At 46.2% G+C, this 8,223-nt stretch overlaps 1 non-coding gene across 1 annotated transcript; it reads left to right on the plus strand.

The window, feature by feature from the left end:
* Positions 1 to 2,617: 2,617 nt before the first annotated feature.
* Positions 2,618 to 2,689, plus strand: trnae-cuc (transfer RNA glutamic acid (anticodon CUC)). Its single transcript has one exon. It is a non-coding gene; the product is annotated as a tRNA-Glu (tRNA).
* Positions 2,690 to 8,223: the final 5,534 nt, after the last annotated feature.

Raw genomic sequence — 8,223 nt, forward strand, 5'->3', positions numbered from 1 at the left:
CTCTTACCTTCTCCCTGTAAATCTCCACATTGTTACTTTGAACATGACCACCGAATTCCGTTTGGTGTTCGTGAATCTATCTCTTTGTCACGGTCAGACAGGGATTTACCGATCCGAACCACTCCCTGTGCGAAAATGTTCTTCCTAATGTCACTTTTACTTTTTTTCCAAATGCCTTGAAATCTCTGCCAATTTTTTGGGAAATTGAAAGGATTCTCATTCCTGCACAAGAGGCTGAATTGATTTAATTTCTAACGTAGAGGACAACGGATGCTGAGAATCTGAGACAGAAAGAGGAACTGCTGGAGAAACTCAGCAGGTTTGGCAGTACCTGTGGGAGAAAACAGAGTTCTGAAATATTTTCTCTGATTCTCATTCCACCGATGGTGCCTGACCTCCTCAGTTGCTTCTGCAATTTCTGTTTTTACTTTTAATTGAAAGTTCATTTCATCTTTCGGGATGAAACAACCAGACTCTCCATTTGTAGATATTTAACCCTTTCGAAACCTGTGAAGTGATTGGATTCAAACAAACCCAGCAATAATTTACTCCTTCTCAGCTCCACAGGCAGAGAGACCTGAGAAATGAAGCTGTCAGTGTGGTTCTCTATTCGTGGGCCGAGTGGTTAATACGACGGACTTTAAATCTATTGCAGTTTTCCCACGCAGGTGTGAACCCTGCCGACTACAAAATGAGAAATGTCGTCAAAACGAAAGGGAGACTGTTCCCCAGGTTCTTCTTTAAGATTCAAATCAGTGGAGGGTGAAAGATGTTTCACTCACATTGGAAGTGGTCGGGAATCTGCAACCCACTGCCTGTCAGGGTGGTACAAGCAGATATCCACAGAGCTGCTTTTGAGGCGATGAGTCAAGTATTTGGAAATGAGACGAGAGCAGTGAGAGGCGTGAAGTCGTGATCGAAATGAAGCAGGCACCTGAGGATTAATATGTTTTATTTGCCAGAAAAAGATACTGCTTCACAAAGTTGGGACAATGGAAGGGAAGCAGTGACGGTGATTGTCTTTGGCTGTTCACATTGTGAATGTTCCCATTGCTGCGCATGTCCGCGTTAATGTCAGATTTCTACAGCATGGCGGCGTCAGGTACGCACAGTGCCAGGGATGCAATGGATGACGCATCTGACTCCACATACCTGTTTGAAATGCAGCTCACAGCTTCTTCACACACCCCAATTAATCTTTCTCATTGTCCTGAAGCCGGCATACGGTTTGAATTCCTGATCTGCGGGAATGAGACTCTTTTCACTGTCTCGCGTCAGTAAATGTCCCTGAGAACATCAGAGACAAGTCACAGCGCTGTCAGAGGAGAGGAAGCTGAAAGAAATCCACACGCTGCTCACGGGCACATTTCACTTTCTCCAACTCACCGCCCCAACCACTGCGGATGTTGGGAGTAGAAAGGAACAAGCACCAAAACCCAGTCTCATATTTGTGACTCTTCCAAAAATAAGGAAACTGTTCATCCCTTAGGATCTTCCATCCTGGGCTGATAGGGGTGATTGTACATGGCTGTTCAGTCAGTGTCGATTCTTTTTGGCTGAAAATATCTTCCTTATCTCATCCCAGCGTTTCTTGCCACAGAGAACTGTGCGGCAGAGTTCATGTATATATTTCCTTGTATGGTATTTTGTGAAATAACATTCGTTTGCTGGTTGTTTGTATCGGGTATTTCAGGTTCATTAGCCGCTGTTCAAGTGTGTTGGTAGGATTGTGGGCGACCATGATGCTGAGGGGTTTGCGTTGTCTGGACATCATTTAACAGATGTATTTATTGTCAGGTAATGTGGCTAGGGTTTCTGCAGACGTTGTGTCTGCTTGTGTCAATTTGTTGATGTGAAATCGTCACACTGGGTGTATTGGGTAGGCAAAAGTGAGGACTGGAGATGCTGGAAGCCAGAGTTTAGATCGGAATGGTGCTGGAAAATCACAGCAGGTCAAGCATGTCGCGAGGAGCAGGTAAATCGACGTTTCGGGCAAAAGCCTTTCATCAGGAATAGAGGCAGGACGCCTTCAGGGTAGAGAGATAAATTGGGGGTGGGTGTGTGCTGGGGCGAAGGTAGCAATGAGTAAAATATGTGAATGGTGGTGCGGATGGAGGTGACAAGTCAGAGAGGAGTGTTTAGCGGATAGGTGGGAAGGGAGATTGACAAGTAAGACAGGTCATGAGATCAGTGCTGAGCTGGAAGGTTGGAACTGAGGTAAGGTGGGGGAAGGGGATTGAGGAAACTGGTGAAGTCCACATTGATGCCCTGGGGTTGAAGTGTTCCGAGGCGGAAGATGAGGTGTTCTTCCTCCAGGCGTCGGGTGGGGAAGCAGCAGCGACGAAGGAAGCCCAGGACCTGCATGTCCTCGGCCGAGTGGGAGGGGGAGTTGAAATGTTGGGGCACAGGGCGATGGGGTTGATAGTTGCGGGTGTCCCGGAGATGTGAACTTGACTCTCCAGTCTCCCCAATGTTGGAGTGATCGCATCGGGAGCAATGGAGACATAAAATTACATTGGTGGCTGTACCGGTGAAAGTCTTCTTCCGACCCTGGCCTGGGTTTGATTCCCGGGCAGCGAAACAATTTTCAGCAGAGATACCAACATGCGTACATGTCTCCCTGGTGGTCTAGTGGTTAGGATTCGGCGCTCTCACCGCCGCGGCCCGGGTTCGATTCCCGGTCAGGGAAGCCATTTTTTTGTTCGGGTCACTACTGTCGTGTGTGGGTGTATGAGACTCTGAGTTTCCAGTCACATTGACGTTTAAAACCTAACTCAGCAGACCGACCGCCTCCTCCTTGTTGTCAAAGCCAACAATATCCAAGTCCTGGTGAATCAAGCGACTGTCAGACTTCGATGTGATGTTTGGTCTGAGATTTCTGCCTCCAAATTCTTCTCTTGTAATATTCCTGTGGAAAGAGATTGCAAAGGTCACCGCTTTCAGTCCACAATAGAAAATCAAAACACACAATTCTAGTTTCTGTGGATCATTCTGACCTCTCTTAATAACCAAGATCTTTGTGCTGATCTATTTGTAAATATATTCAGCAGGGAAATGTGGTGGATTGCATACTCCATGAAGAGTTCACATGGACTCAAGTTGTTGAATGGACATCTATCATGCTGTATTGACGTTCTTACTGAAGATATACAATATTCTGCGGTTAAATATTACGAGCCCAGAACCAACTGCAAAACAGGCTTTTAGAGCCACAAACATTCCATCAAATACGTACCATATACCCCAGACTTATCTGTCTTATATTAATGCACGGTTGTCTTAGATTCCCAGAAGACTCGGATTTAAGTATCAAGTGTGAATTTTTATAAAAGAAGCCATGTTGTTGGACTCCTTCCATGTCATACTAACTCTATTACTGGAAATACATCCATACTACACCGGGATTCGTGGATCAATGACGTGAGGCTTATCTTTACCCGCTTGTAATTTTCTGTTGCATAAATGTTTCGACAAATGCCAATATTTTTCACCAGCCATTGAGTCGGAGACGTAAAGCACAGAAACAGACCCTCAATCTAAATTGTCCATGCCGATCGGATATGCAAAATTCATCTTGTCCCATTTGCCAGAACTTGGTCCATATCCCACTAAATCCTTCCTATTCATATACCCATCCAGATGCCGCCACCAGCCTCCAACACTTCCTCTGGCAGCTCATTCCATGCATGCACTTCTATATAAGTGGGCGGCACGGTGGCACAGTGGTTAGCACTGTTGCCTCACAGCGCCAGAGACCCGGGTTTATTTCCCACCTCAGGCGACTGACTGTGTGGAGTTTGCACGTTCTCCCGTGTCTGCGTGGGTTTCCTCCGGGTGCTCCGGTTTCCTTCCACAGTCCAAAGATGTGCAGGTTAGGAGAATTGGCCATGCTAAATTGCCCGTAGTGTTAGGTAAGGAGTAGATGTAGGGGTATGGGTGGGTTGCGCTTCGGCTGGGCGGTGTGGACTTGTTGGGCCGAAGGGCCTGTTTCCACACTGTAAGTAATCTAATGCACAATCCTCTGCATAAAAAGGTTGACTGCAAGGTCCCTTTTAAATGTTTCCTCTCTCGCCCTCAACCTATGCCCTCTAGTTCTGCACTCCCCCATCCCAGGGAAAAGACATTGTCTATTCACCCCATCCACGACCTTCAAGTTTTTATAAACCTCTTTGAAAAAAATCACTCATCCTGCGATGCTCCTGGGAAAATAGCCCCATCCTATTCAGCCTCTCCCTGTGGTTTAAAACTCTTACCCTGGCAAAATCCTTGTGAATCTTTTCTCAATCCTTTCAAGTTTCACAACATTGAAAGTCCCCTTCTTTTCTCGAACCTGTTCCCTATTTTAGTTGACCTTTTCACCCTGGAGGGAAAAAAGCCTCTGACGATCATAGAATCCCTCCAGGGTGGAAACAGACGATTCAGCCCAACAAGTCAACACTGACCCTCCAAAGACTAACCCACAGGGACTCATTCTCCTACCCCTATTACTCTATATTTATCCCTAACTAATACACCTACGTACACATCCCTCAACACTGGGGCAATTTACACGCAGACAATCCAACTTAACCTGCTTATCCCTGGACACGATGGGTAATTTAGCATGGCTAATCCACCCAAACCTACACATTTTTGGAATGTAGGAGGAAGCCCTTGCAGACACGAGACGTGGCGTGCAGGAAGAATGTGCAAACTCCACACAGACAGTCTCCCGAGACTGAAATTGAAACCGGGTCTCTGGCACTGTGTGGCATCAGTGCAAACCACTGAGTTACCCTGCCACCCCAGTCCAGCTATTCTGTGTCTCATCATTTTTTCGAGGTCTCCCCTCAGCCTCTGACTTCCAAGAGAAAAAAAATCAGGTTTATGCCACTTCTCCTCATATCTAGAGCCCTTCAGACCAGGCAATGTCCTGGTGAACCTTGTCTGTACCCTCTGCCAGAGCACCCACATCCTTCCGGTAGTGTCGCGACCAGAACTGAACGTAGTATTCCGAATGTGGCCTGCATAAATAGCTGTAACATAACTCGCCAACTCTTAAACTCAAGGAAGCGTGCTGTGTTTCTTCTTGACCACTGTACCAACCTGCTTTACCACTTCCACGGATCAATACGCCCAAATCCTTCTGTATGCCAGTGCTGCTATGAGTTCTGCCATTTATCATACAATTCTGACATTTCCCACGTCTCTAGCTTTGGACTTCCTCTACCGTGGGGAATAGACATATAAAGTTGAGCAGCAAGACAAATTTCAACAGGAATAAAATGTCAAGCCACAGGGAAAAATAAAATTATGGCTCCAGCTTTTTTCTCCTATTGACATTTGGATGATTAAAACCTGTCAGGAACACCAGCCTCTCCCAGTGCGTATTGTACATGCTTCGTGGTGTCAGCTAGCACTGCGCATGTGCTGCGGTGTCAGCAAAAGCACTGAGCCTGCTCGTCACTGTCCGCGGAAACCACCCCTGACTTTCTTGTGGAGGACCAATGGTGAGACCTGGAGGACTGGCAGAAGCCTGGTCCTCCTGCCAATCAGAGAGACCCCTTTGTCTGAATGCGGAATGTGGGCCATGAGCTTCTGAACCTGCTGTTGCTCCTCTCTCTCTAAAGAAGATTGAACTTAGTCCCAGACTGCAACATCTTTCCTCTGTCCAACATCTGTGGGTACGGCACACTCTTTTCTCACCCACTTTTCCATTTATTTTTCATTCTGGGTTTCAGTTGCTGTCTTGCATGAACTGAAGGGAAAGGGAATGAATCCACGGAGGATACAGAATCTGGAAAAGTTGTTCCAGGGCTATGTTTCAATTGGCAAACGCATGGCAAATGCAGTACCACAATGTAAAGTTATAGACTTTGCTTTGGGAAAAATAAGCATGAAGGAGGTGCATGGTTTAAATGTTCATATACTGGGATGTGGAGGAAGTGAGGACTGCAGATTCTGGAGATCAGCGTCAAGTGTGTCTCTGGAAAACACAACAGGTCAGGGAGCATCCCTTTGAACATTAAAGAAGTGGATGGTTATGGGGGAAAGCAAAAAAATGGTTTTGAGACTGGGATAGAACAGTTACAGAGTCATACAGTGCAGAAATAAACACTTCAGCCCAACAAGCCCAATGCTATGTTCTCATACTTAACCAGTCACACTTGCCAGTGTTTGGCTCATATCCCTCTGTCACAAAGCTGGTCCGTTTTACTAAAAGCTGGACCTTCTTCTCAAGGATACTATGTCCTTGGCTTCATTTGGAGGGGTTGTAAAACAGTCCCGGGCTCCAAAATGACTGGTTTAGTACAGAGATTAAAAGTTTATCGGGAGGCCTTTTTGTTTTTATGTAAACAGATAAGACTTAATATCAAAGCTTTTATGTTTTTGAATTGACATGCATAATAAAAGGGGAGGGGTCAGTTGTGAGAGCTGAAATCTTGTTTGAGTGAGTTCAGCAGTGGACTGTGTGGAGAAAAGCTGTTAAACCCTCTTTCCTTCCATCTTCCTAACTCTGACCTGTAAGCTTCTGTTTCAGTTTTACTCTCTGTTTAAGAGGTTTGTTTATTGGGACTGTTGTGTACATTTGGGACAGCATATTTAAGTCTAGTTTCGATAGACTGAGTTCTGTGGGTATTCTCTATTCTGTTCTTTGTGTTTCCTTCCACAATCTTGTGAATACATTTCTGTTTTAAAACCTGGCAGTCAACTACCTAACTTACTCTGGGTAATTTTCACTGTGAACGTACCGAAACAAATAGCAAACTTACGGTCTGGGCTACCTGCTTAAGAATGTTTTGAGTGGTCTAGCCTAGGCCATAACACCTCAGAATCTTTCCCATTCATGTCCTTATCCAAATTTAAACATTGTTACTGTGCCAGCATCCCATGCTTCCTCTGGATATTCATTCCACACACAAACCACTATTTGTGGAGAAAAAAAAATCGTGTGCCTCATGACTTTTTAAAATCTTTCTCCATTCACCTTCAAAGTTTGCTTCCTAATCTTGAAAACCCCGCTCTAAGGAAAGGACACCCGTCATTCACTTCATCTGTAGCCCCCATGATTTTTTCAATTTCAGGTCACCTCTCAACCTCCTATGCTCCGGTGACAAAGATTTCAGTCTATCCATCTAGATGTAGATATATTCATATCCAGTTATGATCTGTTCAATGTTGGTGCAGGCTCGAAAGACCGAATAGCCTATTCCTACACCCAATTCTCTCACATTGTGTCCAGGACAGCAAGACACCATAAGAGATAGAAGTAGAAATCAGGCCATTCAGCCCATTGGTCTGCTCATACAATTTAATCAAGACTGATAAGTTTCTCAGCTGGAATATGTGTTGCTGGAAAAGCGCAGTAGGTCAGGCAGCATCCCAGGAGCAGGAAAATCGACGTTTCGGGCATATGCCCTTCTTCAGTAATGAGGAAATTTTGTCCAGCAGGCTAAGATAAAAGGTAGGCAGGAGAGACTTGGGGGAGGGGCGTTGGAAATGCGACAGCTGCAAGTAGGTCAAGGTGAGCGTGATAGACCAGAGTGGGGGTGGAAGCGGAGAATTCAGGAAGAAGATTGCAGGTTAGGAAGGCCGTTCTGAGTTCAAGGGATTTGACTGAGACAAGGTGGGGGGAGGGGAAATGAGGAAACTGGAGAAATCTGAGTTCATCCCTTGTGGTTGGAGGGTTCCTCGGCGGAAGGTGAGGCGTCCTTCCTCCAACCGTCGTTTTGCTATGGTCTGGCGATGGAGGAGTCCAAGAATCTGCATATCCTTGGGAGAGTGGGAGGGGGAGTTGAAGTGTTGAGCCACTGGGTCGTTGGGTTGATTGGTCCGGGTATCTCAGAGGTTTTCTCTGAAACGTTCCGCAAGTAGGCGGCCTGTCTCTCCAATATAGAGGAGGCCACATCGGGTGCAGCGGATGCAATAAATGATGTGTGTGGAGGTGCAGGTGAATTTGTGGCGGATATGGAAGGATCCCTTGGGACCTTGGAGGGAAGTAAGGGAGGAGGTGTGGGCACAAGTTTTGCATTTCTTGCGGTTGCAGGGGAAGATGCCGGGAGTGGAGGTTGGGTTGGTGGGAGGTGTGGATCTGACGAGGGAGTCACGAAGGGAGTGGTCTTTTCGGAATGCTGATAGGGAGTGGAGTGAAATATATCCCTGGTGGTGGGGTCCGTTTGGAGGTGGCGGAAAAGACGGCAGATGATACGCTGTATATGGTGGTTGGTGGGGTGGTAGATGAGG

The sequence above is a fragment of the Chiloscyllium punctatum genome, chromosome 36 (genome assembly GCF_047496795.1).
Source record: "Chiloscyllium punctatum isolate Juve2018m chromosome 36, sChiPun1.3, whole genome shotgun sequence".
Classification (NCBI taxonomy): Eukaryota; Metazoa; Chordata; class Chondrichthyes; order Orectolobiformes; family Hemiscylliidae; genus Chiloscyllium; species Chiloscyllium punctatum.